The sequence below is a fragment of the Microtus ochrogaster genome, chromosome 15 (genome assembly GCF_000317375.1).
Source record: "Microtus ochrogaster isolate Prairie Vole_2 chromosome 15, MicOch1.0, whole genome shotgun sequence".
Lineage (NCBI taxonomy): Eukaryota > Metazoa > Chordata > Mammalia > Rodentia > Cricetidae > Microtus > Microtus ochrogaster.
The window spans coordinates 30365567-30376703 of NC_022017.1; the positions used below are offsets into that span (position 1 = coordinate 30365567).

At 46.6% G+C, this 11137-nt stretch overlaps 1 protein-coding gene across 2 annotated transcripts in view; it reads left to right on the forward strand.

Annotated features, from left to right (window-relative positions):
• Positions 1 to 11137, forward strand: part of Slc45a4 (solute carrier family 45 member 4) — a 72043-nt gene that overhangs the window by 19250 nt on the left and 41656 nt on the right. Inside the window, exon 1 of one of the 2 annotated variants that reach the window (XM_026782637.1) lies at positions 9335 to 9385. The exons of the other annotated variant lie outside the window; for it this stretch is intronic. The gene's annotated coding sequence lies outside the window, so the exon portion shown is untranslated. Of the gene's footprint in view, positions 1 to 9334; positions 9386 to 11137 lie in introns of those variants that run through there. 2 annotated transcript variants of the gene reach the window in all.

The following is an 11137-nucleotide window of genomic DNA, read 5'->3' on the forward strand; positions in this document are numbered from 1 at the left end:
AAAAAAAAAAAAAAGAAAGCATTGGATCCCCTGGAACAAGAGTTACAGAAAGTTGTGAGCAACCATGTGGGTGCTGGGAACTGAATCCAGGTCCTGTACAAGTACAACCAGTGCTCTTGACCACTGCCCCCCCTCCCGCTTTGAGGTAGTCTTGCCATGTAACTGAGGATGTCCTGTGTTGTTAGTTTTTTTTTTTAAACTCTTATTACTCTTTTTGGGTCTTTTGGGGGGCCTGCCTCCCAGCTTCCAAATAAAACACACGGAGGCTTATTATTTCTTATAAATGCCTTGCCTTAGTTTGGTTTATTTCTAGCCAGCTTTTCTTAAATTAACCCAGCTATCTTTTGCCTCTGGGCCTTTCTCTATTTCTGTATACGTTACTTTCGCTCATACTCCATGGCTGGCTATGTGACTGGGTTGCTGGCCCCTGATGTCTTCCACCCCTTATTCTCTGATTGCTTCTTCCCTTCCTCTGATCTTCTGTTTATACTCTCTGTCTGCCAGCCTCACCTATCCTTGTTCCTGCCTTGCTCTTGGCCATTTAGCTCTTTACCAGACCATCAGGTGTTTTAGACAGGCAAAGAACCACAGCTTCACAGAGTTAAACAAATGCAGCATTAAACAAAAGCAACACACCTTAAAATAGCATTCCCCACCAGTCCTGAAGCTCACTGTTCAATAGCCCAATCTGCCTTCTTTCAATGCTTCCCTCGTGCTTCAGCCTCATAGGTGTCAGAATTACAAAACTAAGACACCCTGGCTCTTTTCCATTTATTTATTTATTTTTAGGTTAGCTACCTGAAAGAATATATTCTTTTTTACAAACACTAAAATCATTTTTGTATATGTTGTTGTTGACTGTCCTTACTGGTAGCTCAGCTCACTGGGTCAGAAGCCTCGTGCCCAGCTCTGGGAACTTCTATCAGTCCTCTGAAGAGTTAGTCCTGTGGCTCAGCTGATGTGGGGAGGGGTAGGGAAGGGGTAGAGTGAGATCTGATCTGCCCTGACTGGTGACTTTCAGGCCCCTGTGAATTCACCTGTCAGTCAGGACAGTGTTGGGACTGTCAATCAGCATCCCCAGAGAGGGTTGAGGAGTTGCAGTCATGTCTTCTCCCTAAATTGGTCTTTTGAGGAAAGAGTGAGATGTGCTGAGTTTGCAGTGAGGGCGCTTCTCCAGGGCCTCATCTCAGTGGGTGCATCTTGCTCTCTTCTGGCGCAGTGTCCTGCTGTCTGCAGAAGGTGGATGACATGCTGGAGGCTGTGCTGACCTGGGGCCTTTGCTAGCTGTGCCTCTGCATAGATCAGTAGATCATTTAATTGGGTGGCTTTGACCAGCCCTGGGAACATGCAGATTTTATACATCACAGTGAACCTGGAGTGGACATTCCTAGGTGGTAGGCTTTACAGAACTTTTGATTCAGGAACATTGGGATGGAGAGGGTTTGAGAAGTTGCCTGTGCCTCAGCTCCTGTTTCCAGGACGCAGGGACACTGGCTGACTGGTTATGGGATTAGATTTTTATCCCCAGGCGAATGCTGCTTGCACCAAGTAAACAGCATAGAGTTACCTTGGGCCACTTGCCAAACTGGAAATAACTTGGATCTAGTGCTCTTTTCTTTGGGCTGCTGTTGACTGTGGAAGATTTTGACCCTATTCCATTGCAGAGTAGGAAGAACAGCTTATTTTTCAGAATGGCAAATAAGGAAAAGAATGAAAGTATCTCAGAGTGTCTGTTTCCAGCCGTCTCCTGGGAAGAACACTTTTATAGACACCAGGCAGCTTTGCCAGCTGTGGCCAACTTTCCATCCATAGAGACTGAAGTGTGCCTCAAGGAGGCCAGGGCCGTTCTTGCCCCTAGAACTCTTGCCTGCCTCTCGTGTGTTCTGCCCGGGCCCCGTGCCATGGGGCAGGCCTTGGAACTCTTCGTTCTCCTGGCTTTCCTGCAGTAAGTTAGCAAGAATGTTGTGGTTAGAGGGCAGCATGGTGCTGAGTGTACCCTCTGAAGCCGGTGGACAAGCTATCATTTGGGGCCATGTCGAAGTGGGTTTGCTCTGGATAAGGTCTGTGTAAAAGCATCCTGCCTCTGACCTGTTGAATCTTCCACTGGCATCTACACAGGAACATGCTCAAACTGTCCTAGAACTGTGGAAGATGGCATGGCCTGTCCTTTCACGTTGGCTCTTTTCTGTGCCACCGGGCTACCACCTATCCCTGCAGCTCTGTTCTCAGTGCCAAAAAGCTGACCAGCTGAAGCCCCTGGTGTCCCTCATGTGGACTCTTGGGATCGCTGGAGAAGTTGAGACACCCAAGAGTGCAGTGTCACACATCCTGGCTTGCTCTCCTGCTGTCCTGTCATCCATGACTGACTGCCGCTCTGGCAGCAGGCACTGGGTGGCAGGGTTGTGAACAGCAGCAGGGCCTAGGGAAGGTCTATATACAGTGGGCAGAAGTGGGGTTTCTTAACTTAGCTTCAGATCAGAAACAGCTATCTAAAGTTTTTTGTTTCCAAATCAGAACCGTAGCCCTTTAGTAATAGCTCTGGGTAATTATCCTTGTGAAACCAACATATTGCCAGGTGTGGCACGTGCCTGTAATTTCTGTGTTTGAGGTTGGGGCAGAAAGATGTGAGGCCAGCCAGGGGCTACACAGCAAGAGCACATCCAGAAAAAAAATGGGAGGGGGGTGGAGATTAGTGTTATTAGATTAACCATAGATTCCCTAGAGCCATTCAGATGGACTTAGAGCCCCCAAAGTAGCTTTGTCTTCAGTCCTTGTCTTGCTCTCCTCAGGGCCAAGTGTCTACAGATGCACACTGTGCGTGGTAGGAAGGACTCACTTCTGCTCATAGGAACAGCTCATCAGTGAACAGGAGCTTAGGGAAGAGTCCTGAGAGTTGGCTACACCGCTGTAGCTGTGGAATTGTCACAGCAAGCCTGCCAATAGCCCACATGACTGGCACTGTGATGATGGTCATGGGGTTGGGCAGTTTACACAGCTTGGACTGGTTCCCTCTTAAGGACTGTGGAGACTGAGGTCTATATCTGTCTGGGCCACTGTGTCCTGGAGATGTGTTTAGGACCCTGCACCCTTCATGCATATGTGTTCCACACTGACTCAGAAGCAGCTTAGATGCTCAGGAGCCTGCCTTGTTTGTGCAGGAGTTGGGGATAGGGAGGTGATGCTAGGTGCTGTGGGTCAGGAGAGCCTCTCTCAGCATGTAGACTAGCTGAGTTTGCCTCTGGCTTGGCTCTTTGCTTTTCCCAGCTGATTTAGCTGTGTACTAAACTCAGAGAGACCACACAGGTGAAAAGGAAATGGAGATCTGAAGCCAGCCTGAGAACTGGCGGAAAAAATATGCTGTGGGGTTCATCTCCCACCTGTCTGGCCGCCTGGCATCTGGGATCTCCAGAGCTGTCTACAGGGCCAGGCTGGCATACCCCAGTTACTGCTACCTGTGTTCATGAGACCACTTAAACACCTTTCAAGAAACTAAGCTGAAGCCAGACTCAAGACCCAGTTGTTCCCTTTTATCCCTCAAAGTATCTTAAACCTCTCTCTTTAATTAGCTTGTTTTCCACTCTCTGTTTTATTGTTTGTACTGAGCTTGCCTTGGAGATAGCTGCAGTGCACACATAGGTGGTGAGCCCCCAGGACCTGCCACCTGCAGGGTGCTGAGGATTAACAGCAAGAGTCTGGAGCCAGAACAGAGAGGGCAGAAGCAGAGCCCAGCCTAGGCACTCACTGCCCTGCAACTACTGCGACTGCAACTTCTTCTTCCTTTTTTTTTTTTTTTTTTTGTAAAACTGCTTCTTTGTCAGCTTTCACTTCTTGTGTAGGCAGGGCACAAGCTAATATTTATCCTGCCAAAAAATCTTAAAAATGCTGGTGTGGGGAGCACTTTCTAGAGGACTTTATTAATCGTTGAAAGGGAGTTACTGCTTTGAGAAACTGAGGCGATTGTGCTTGAACTCAAGTTTTGATTCAACAGTTTGGTTAACAGATGAAATTGTTTTGGTCTTTCTTGTAAAGACTTCTTTTTCATGTGAGTCTTGTCTGTTGTGGGCAAACTTTGGCTGTATACTCAGAGCCCAGAACTGGACTTGGATCTGACGCACTGGGTGCTTTTGCGTTGAACACATCCAGATATATATTCTCTCTCTCTCCCTAATGATTTATTTATTCATATTTTAGGTGCATTGGTGTTTTGCCTGCGTGTATATCTGTGTGAGGGTGTCAGATCGTCTGGAGCTGGAGTTACAGACAGTTGTGAACTGCTGTGTGGATGCTGGGAATTGAACCCAGGTCCTCTGGAAGAGCAGCCAGTGCTCTTAACCACTGAGCCATCTCTTCAGCCCCCAGGCATGCTCTTTTATAATTGACAGACCTTTCAGAAAAGCAGACTTGTATACCCCCAACTTTATATGAGCTGTCTCTTTAAATCCCTGGAGGCCATCCTTGCCACCGTGTGTGTAGGTGACTTTGGCTCTGAAGGATGGGTGCTGGTCTTGAACTCCTTAAAAATGAAACTCTGCTGATGTTATTTTGCAGTAAAGTTAGCCACAGCTGGCTTTTGTCTAGAGCCTGCCCTTCACACGGCAGTGCCCTTGACTTTCCAAGTGGGTAGTTGTGAGGCCAGGAAATGCCTCCTAGTGAAACAGTAGGGAGTTGGGCTTTGCCTCTGTAGGCCTTCCAATTTCAGCAGCTCCTACTTTCTCTAGGCATGCTCAGAACAGGAGAATAACTTGGGGTGGGGATGGGGTCCAGTCCCAAGAGCAAGGAGGGGTTGCCAATGATGGTACATGGGAGCTGAGAGCTTGAGTAGGAAGTCTGCAGGAAGGAGGCTCAGAGGCCAGGGGCTAAGGTGAAGATCTTAGGACAATGGTGACTGTCCTGGAGGTTGGATTCTCTCCTCCACGCCCCTCCCAATCTCTGTAATGCTTGTCATTGGGGTGTGCCAGGTTCTGGGCTGAACTCTGTCAGTGGACTCCCCTGGCCTTTGTGGGTGGGTCTCTAGCCCAGTAAGACCTTGTTAAGGCCCTAGGACTTCCTCTTGAATCAGCTGACTCCATTTTTTTTTTTTTGTAAGCCTGTAGTTCTTCTGCTTTCTTCTGGACTATGGCCATACTGTGAGCTGCTTTTCTATAACTGGAGGCAGTACACACAGCTGGCCACTGTCTGTCCCCTAGGGCATCAGCCTGTGTGTAGAACTCTATTGAATTATGTGGAGTGCAATAGAGGACTGCCTTCTCACTAACATGACTACTCCCTTGCTGTCTAGATGTTGGAACTCTACCCAGCTGTTTGGCCTAGCTCCTGCTGCCCAGAATGACAGCATTGAGTAAACTGTAAAGGTGTTTCAAAGGACATTATAGGATTGGCTGATTAGACACAGCAGTTTGCAATCTAAACACAGATTTTCAAGTAAATTTCTGTTTGCATTGGAGACAAAATATAGACCACTTTACATGTATTCATTCTGACATGGTAGCCTATAGAATCTATTGATTTGTACCTAAAGTAGATTTACATGTGGCCCTACACTAGGCATTTACAGGAATCACATACAGTGCACACAAATATGAGAAATCATGCCCAGTGCAGTGTGGTCTGCCTACTTCTCTTGGCAAAAAGGTTTGTGTTTCAACTTCATGTCCAGGACAGAGTAGCAAGGACTGCTTGTTATGGAACAAGCATCTCTTAAGCATCTGTGCAGCAGGCTTTGTTCACAACTCCATGACTGTAGCTGTGTTCCAGTCCTCTTGTGTTTCCAAGTGCTGATTGAAGGGGTGCTCCGGCATGCTGGCTCCAGTGTTTATTCGACTCGCATCTACACAAAGCATCCGATGTGAAGGATTCTGCAACAGTCTTAGAGATGGCTAGTCTCCCAGAATGGCTGAAGAAATGTTTTAGATCTGCATGCTCAGTCCTGCATGCTAGGTGTGGCATACTATTTTATGGAAGGCTACAGGTGACCTCTGGTCTGTTCCTGAGTTATTCTGCCTTAGCACCTTTGTTGCTGGATTGCAAGTGCCTGTGTTCTAGTCTTACTCAAGACAGCATTATCCTGCTGGCTTCCAGATCAGAACCTGGTGCTGCATGGGCCTTGGCCAATGTCACCCACAAATTACTGAGTAGAAAGGGGGCCTGTACATGTGAAACCCAGTTGGGCCTTTTGTTTGGCCTGGAGGAGCACTGTGGTAGTAAGCTGCTGCCCCCATCTTAGAATGTTGTTATGAGGTTCAGGCAGCCCTCAAACTTAAGATCCTCTTGTTTCTCCTTCATGAGCACTGAGATTGCCATATGGCTTTCACACCTGGCATGTGTAGAGCTTCTTGACCCATATAGACCAGTACAGTACCCAGGAAAAACAGGCTCAGGATTCTTGTCTCTTGTCTCCTCTAGCCTGGAGAGAGGAGTAGGACAGTTTCTCTCTGGTGGGCTTGAAGCCCTGTGTGTATAGGCTGACCATGGGTTCTTTGTCAGGGTAAGCTGTTTTTGGAGATTTTAAGTAAGCCAGCAATGATGGAACAGGCTGCTCGCGTGCACTTAGTCTGATGGGGGCGGATAGGGAGCAAGACCCATAGATTTTTGATGATCAGTCTTGTGGAAGAGAGCCCCAGTGAGTGTCCTCCCCCAAACACTGTGGATAAGCTACTATATTTTTGGGCAGGACTTTGGAACTTTCATCTTAATAGTGATGGGCTGGGCGGTGGTGGTGGGGGGCTTCCTTGGTATGTTTTAGAAATCAGCTTCAAATATTCCCCAGCTAAGTTGACCTGCCCTATTCCATTCCAGTGGCACTTTCAGAGCCATCCCTCCCCCAGCTGAAGGAACTGCTGAGCAGCATGTTTTGTATCTAGGCCTTGGAGCACGTTTGTATAGACAAGCAGAAAGTCTTTCTTCAAAAATACTTTAGTTTTGTTTTTAGCTGAGGTTAGTTCCTAGAGCAGCTTAAAGAGCCTGCCTGTGACCTACAGAAACAGTGCTGTTTTTCTTCTTATGTTATGCCAGGGAGCCAATGAGATGCCTTGTGCGTGTTGGCAAGTGCTCTGTCCCTGCGCTGTATTCCAGTCTAAAATAACGCCTTTGGCTGTGCGATCACACATTAAAGACTAGCCGAAAAGGAGTGCTTCCTGTTAGAAGACAGCATCGTACAACATGATTTTGTGTAAGGATGTACTACTTTGTAGTAGTGTCTCTGGACTCAGGAGGTTTCTTCTAACTCTAGTCAAACCCCAGTGGCTTTGTTCCTTTGGATGTGATGGGCCCTGAGTAATAGCCCTTCACTGTAATGCTGTGGTTGTGTCCTGGCCAGGCTTGCCATCTTAGCAGGTACGTAGAGGCTCCAAAGCAGCAGTAGTTAGTTCAAAGGATAGCAAGCCACTGTCCCTAGTGCAAAGAAAATGGTGGGTCCTAATGTACCAATTTTTCACCAGAGCCAAGATAGTGGCAAATAGCATTTCCTCAGCTTAAAACATGGGGCCCACAGGTGAAGAGCTTCTTCATAGAAGTGGCAGTTTTAGCCGGGCGGTGGTGGCGCACGCCTTTAATCCCAGCACTCGGGAGGCAGAGGCAGGCGGATCTCTGTGAGTTCGAGGCCAGCCCGGTCTACAAGAGGACAGGAACCAAAAGCTACGGAGAAACCCTGTCTCGAAAAATTAAAAAAAAAAAAAGTGGCAGTTTTGGGCATATGCATTTGCCCTTTACTGCCATGCCAGCTGTCACAGGTTCCAGCTGCTCCCTGAGTAGAGCAGAGAGGAGAAAAGGAAGAGGAAGTGACTGACCAGGACCTTTCCTCTCTTAGTGAGCAGCATGGGGGTCTGTTTGGAAACGGGCTGCCAGGGCCTAGAGGAACTCCTCAGGGTGCTAAGTTTTCTCAGAGGTCACCTTCACAGCTGCATTTGGAGACTGGACACAGAGCTACGCTGTAAACAGTGCCATGACTCACAGTCCTGTGGTTCTAGGTGAGGAGTCGCTGGGACACTGGTGCTAATCTTGCTGTTGGATTCTCTGGCCATAAAACCCCAGGCTACAGCCATATGTAAGCTTTCTTTAGTCGTAAACTTGGACTTCTGAAAGCTATGTTTCACATTTTTCCAAAAACAGTAGTAATCTTTTCTTTCTTTTTTCCCTGTTTTGTTTTTTTGTTTTTCTTGCAATAGGGTTTCTCTGTGAAACAGCTCTGACTGTCCTGGAATTCACTTTGTGGACCAGGCTGTTCTTGAACTCACAGAGATTCTCCTGCCTTTGCCTCTCCAGTACTGGGATTAAAGATGTGTGCCGCCACTGCCCGGCAGTAATTTGTTTTTATTCCCCCACTTATGTTCCCAATTTCACTTACTGGTGTCTGCCATCTGCCATCAACCAAGATCTGAAAATATTAAAAAGAAAATTTTAGGAGGAGTTATCTTTAAACCGTGTACATCTTGAGTAATACGGTGAAGTCTCGACTATCCCTTCATGCCTACCTCAGGGTTGAGTCCTTCCATCCAGAGTTCACAGTGTGTCTACTCAGTCAACAGAGGAAGTCCCTTAACCTATTAAGCCAAGCAGAATTATGCTGAACTTGCTAAGATCTGTGTATTCCTGCCTCTCTGCTCTCACACAGCACAGCAGCTGCAGCCCTGGGTGGGGTAGGTGAAATTGGAAGAAAGTAGTGTACTCAGGACCAGTGGAGTGCTTGGGATTTGTCCTTGGAAGGCAGAGGACTGTTTTATACTGCATGCCTGCTCTTTTAAAAATGTCAGCATGTATTCGATCACATGGACTGTCATTTCAGAAAACTCACCACTTTGAGTTGAGCCTCACATTCTCTTTTGCCTAGACACACACTTGGGATCTGGAAGCCTCTGTTTAAACTTCACATGCACCCATGTCAAAGGAGTCTTTACAGTGGCATTACTTAACTGTAATCCTGTCCTTGAGGTTTGTTCTTGGTATGTATGTAATGTGAAGGACTTTTATTTCATTTTTTATGCTATGTAGCTCCTCTCTTTCTCTCTCCCCTACCCTGACCCCTGGAGGGTGTGGTGGGCACCAGAATCTGAGTCTGTTGGCCTCTGGTTTACACTAAGTGAAGCACTCAGGATCTGGTCCATGCTTATCTTGGAACTTGTGTCTGAGGCCACCCTTGTGGATTTTATATTAAAGCTGTAACAACTTGCTTCAGCCAGCTTGGATTCCAGGAGCTTCTCAGTTTAGAAGCTTGCTGCAGTTTCCATGGCAGCCAGAGCTTCATTCTGACTCCGGTGGCCTAAGCCAGCAAATCTCCCAATGCTAGGAACCTTTAGAAAAAAAGGGAGAAATGTCTCATTGCTGGTTAATTGAAAAACAGATAACCTCCTGCTCAGCTGATAGTGCAGACTGAAGAAACATACAGACCCAGGTAAGGAAGCCAAACCTGCAGAGAACAGTCTATTTGGGGGCTATCTTGTTTTCAGTTTGATTTTTCACTCAAGTGGGCTTTTGTTATGAGCTTTCTAAATGCTGGCTTGGTCCCCTTGACATTTGGACAGTAGATTGTTTTAGTAAAAAAAAAAAATGTAGAGGGAATCTGGTTACAGATTTCTAATCCCAGCACTCAGGGAGGTGGAGGCAGGAAAATCAAGAGTTCAAAGTCACCCTTAACTACTTAGAGAGTTTGAGGCTACCCTAGGCCCTGTGAGACCCTGCTTCCATAAATAAATAAATAAATAAATAAATAAATAAATAAATAAATAATAAATAAATAAATAAATAAATAAATAAAATAAAAGGCATTCAAGCTCAACAACAACAAAAAGATGTTTCTTACCCTTGGGAGAGTGAGGCTAGAGAACCAGTGTGGGGGCAGCCAGATCTTAAAGCAGAACAACATAAAAAGGTATTTTATTTAAAATCCCAGTGCCTTTCCCCTAATTCTGTTTTCTTTGTTTGAGACGGAATCTTGCTATGTAGTCCAGGTTAGCCTGGAATTCATGGCTGTTCTCTTGTCTCAGTGCTGATGGGAGGCATAAGCCATTACGCCCAGCTCTCTCTTTTGTTGTTGTTACTTTTGGTGAACAGTGATATTCAGGCTGGCTGTGGGCTCAAGTGATCCTCCTGCCTCAATCTTCCATGTCGTCGATATACACTGCTATGTTCAGTGTGCCCTTGACATTGTGAAAAATAGAGCAATGGACACTGTGATTTGACTCCACATTAAAAAATGCTTTCTGGCTGGGCATGGTGCCACATGCTTATGATCTTAGAGCTCAGGAGGCAGAGGCAGGCAGATCTCTGAGGTCAAGGTCTGCCTGGCCTGTGTTATAGGTTTCAGGCCAGCCCAGGGCTAAACACTAGACCCTGTCAATAATAATAATAATAATAATAATACATATTTACTGTGATATTAATCACCATGTGTTTGCCTATTTCAGTCAGAGATTCAAAGGCATTTATTTTAAGATGGCAGCTTGTTTGTGTGGCAGGCAGATCTGGCAGGTAGGCTGTGCCCAGGTGGCTTAGGTAGTCCCACTGAGAAGGGGCTACTGAACCTTGTGAGCTTCTGACAGAGACCTCAGCAAATGCATGACCTGGGATGGACCTTGTGGTGTGGCTAGCTTAAAGCAGATCGCTGGAGAGCCTGAAGGGGCTCTTTGAAGGGCTTTGAAAGCCAATCCAGAATAAGGGGAGAGGCAGAAACAGGGAACAGTGTAATGGATATGCTATTCTAAGGGATCATTCCAGTTATGATATTGAGATTTGGTCTGCAATGTTGAGGGCAAAGTCACCAGTCAAGTTAAGAGCTTCCTGGGTGTTTCAGGCATTAGAAAGAAGAGCAGAGGTAGTAGGTGTTAACAGGATTCAGAGTGAACTGAAAAGCAGAGTCCAGCCAAGCCCCAACTCTTGACCCTGAGTAATCTGATAGACATATCACAAATCTTAAATGGGTACCTCCACTCAAGATTTTGACCTCAGTGTGTATTGGGGGTTGTCTTGCTGGTACCAGCAGCCTTCATGATCACCATCCCTGTCTCTGTGTGCTTTAAAGGCCAGGAAGATCCATGAGAAATTAAAGAGGCCAGCAGTTCTTCCAGCCTAGTTTCCCTGTGCACTCTCTCTCTGCCCACGCATGCGTGTATATGTGTGTGTGTGTGTGTGTGTGTGTGTGTGTGTG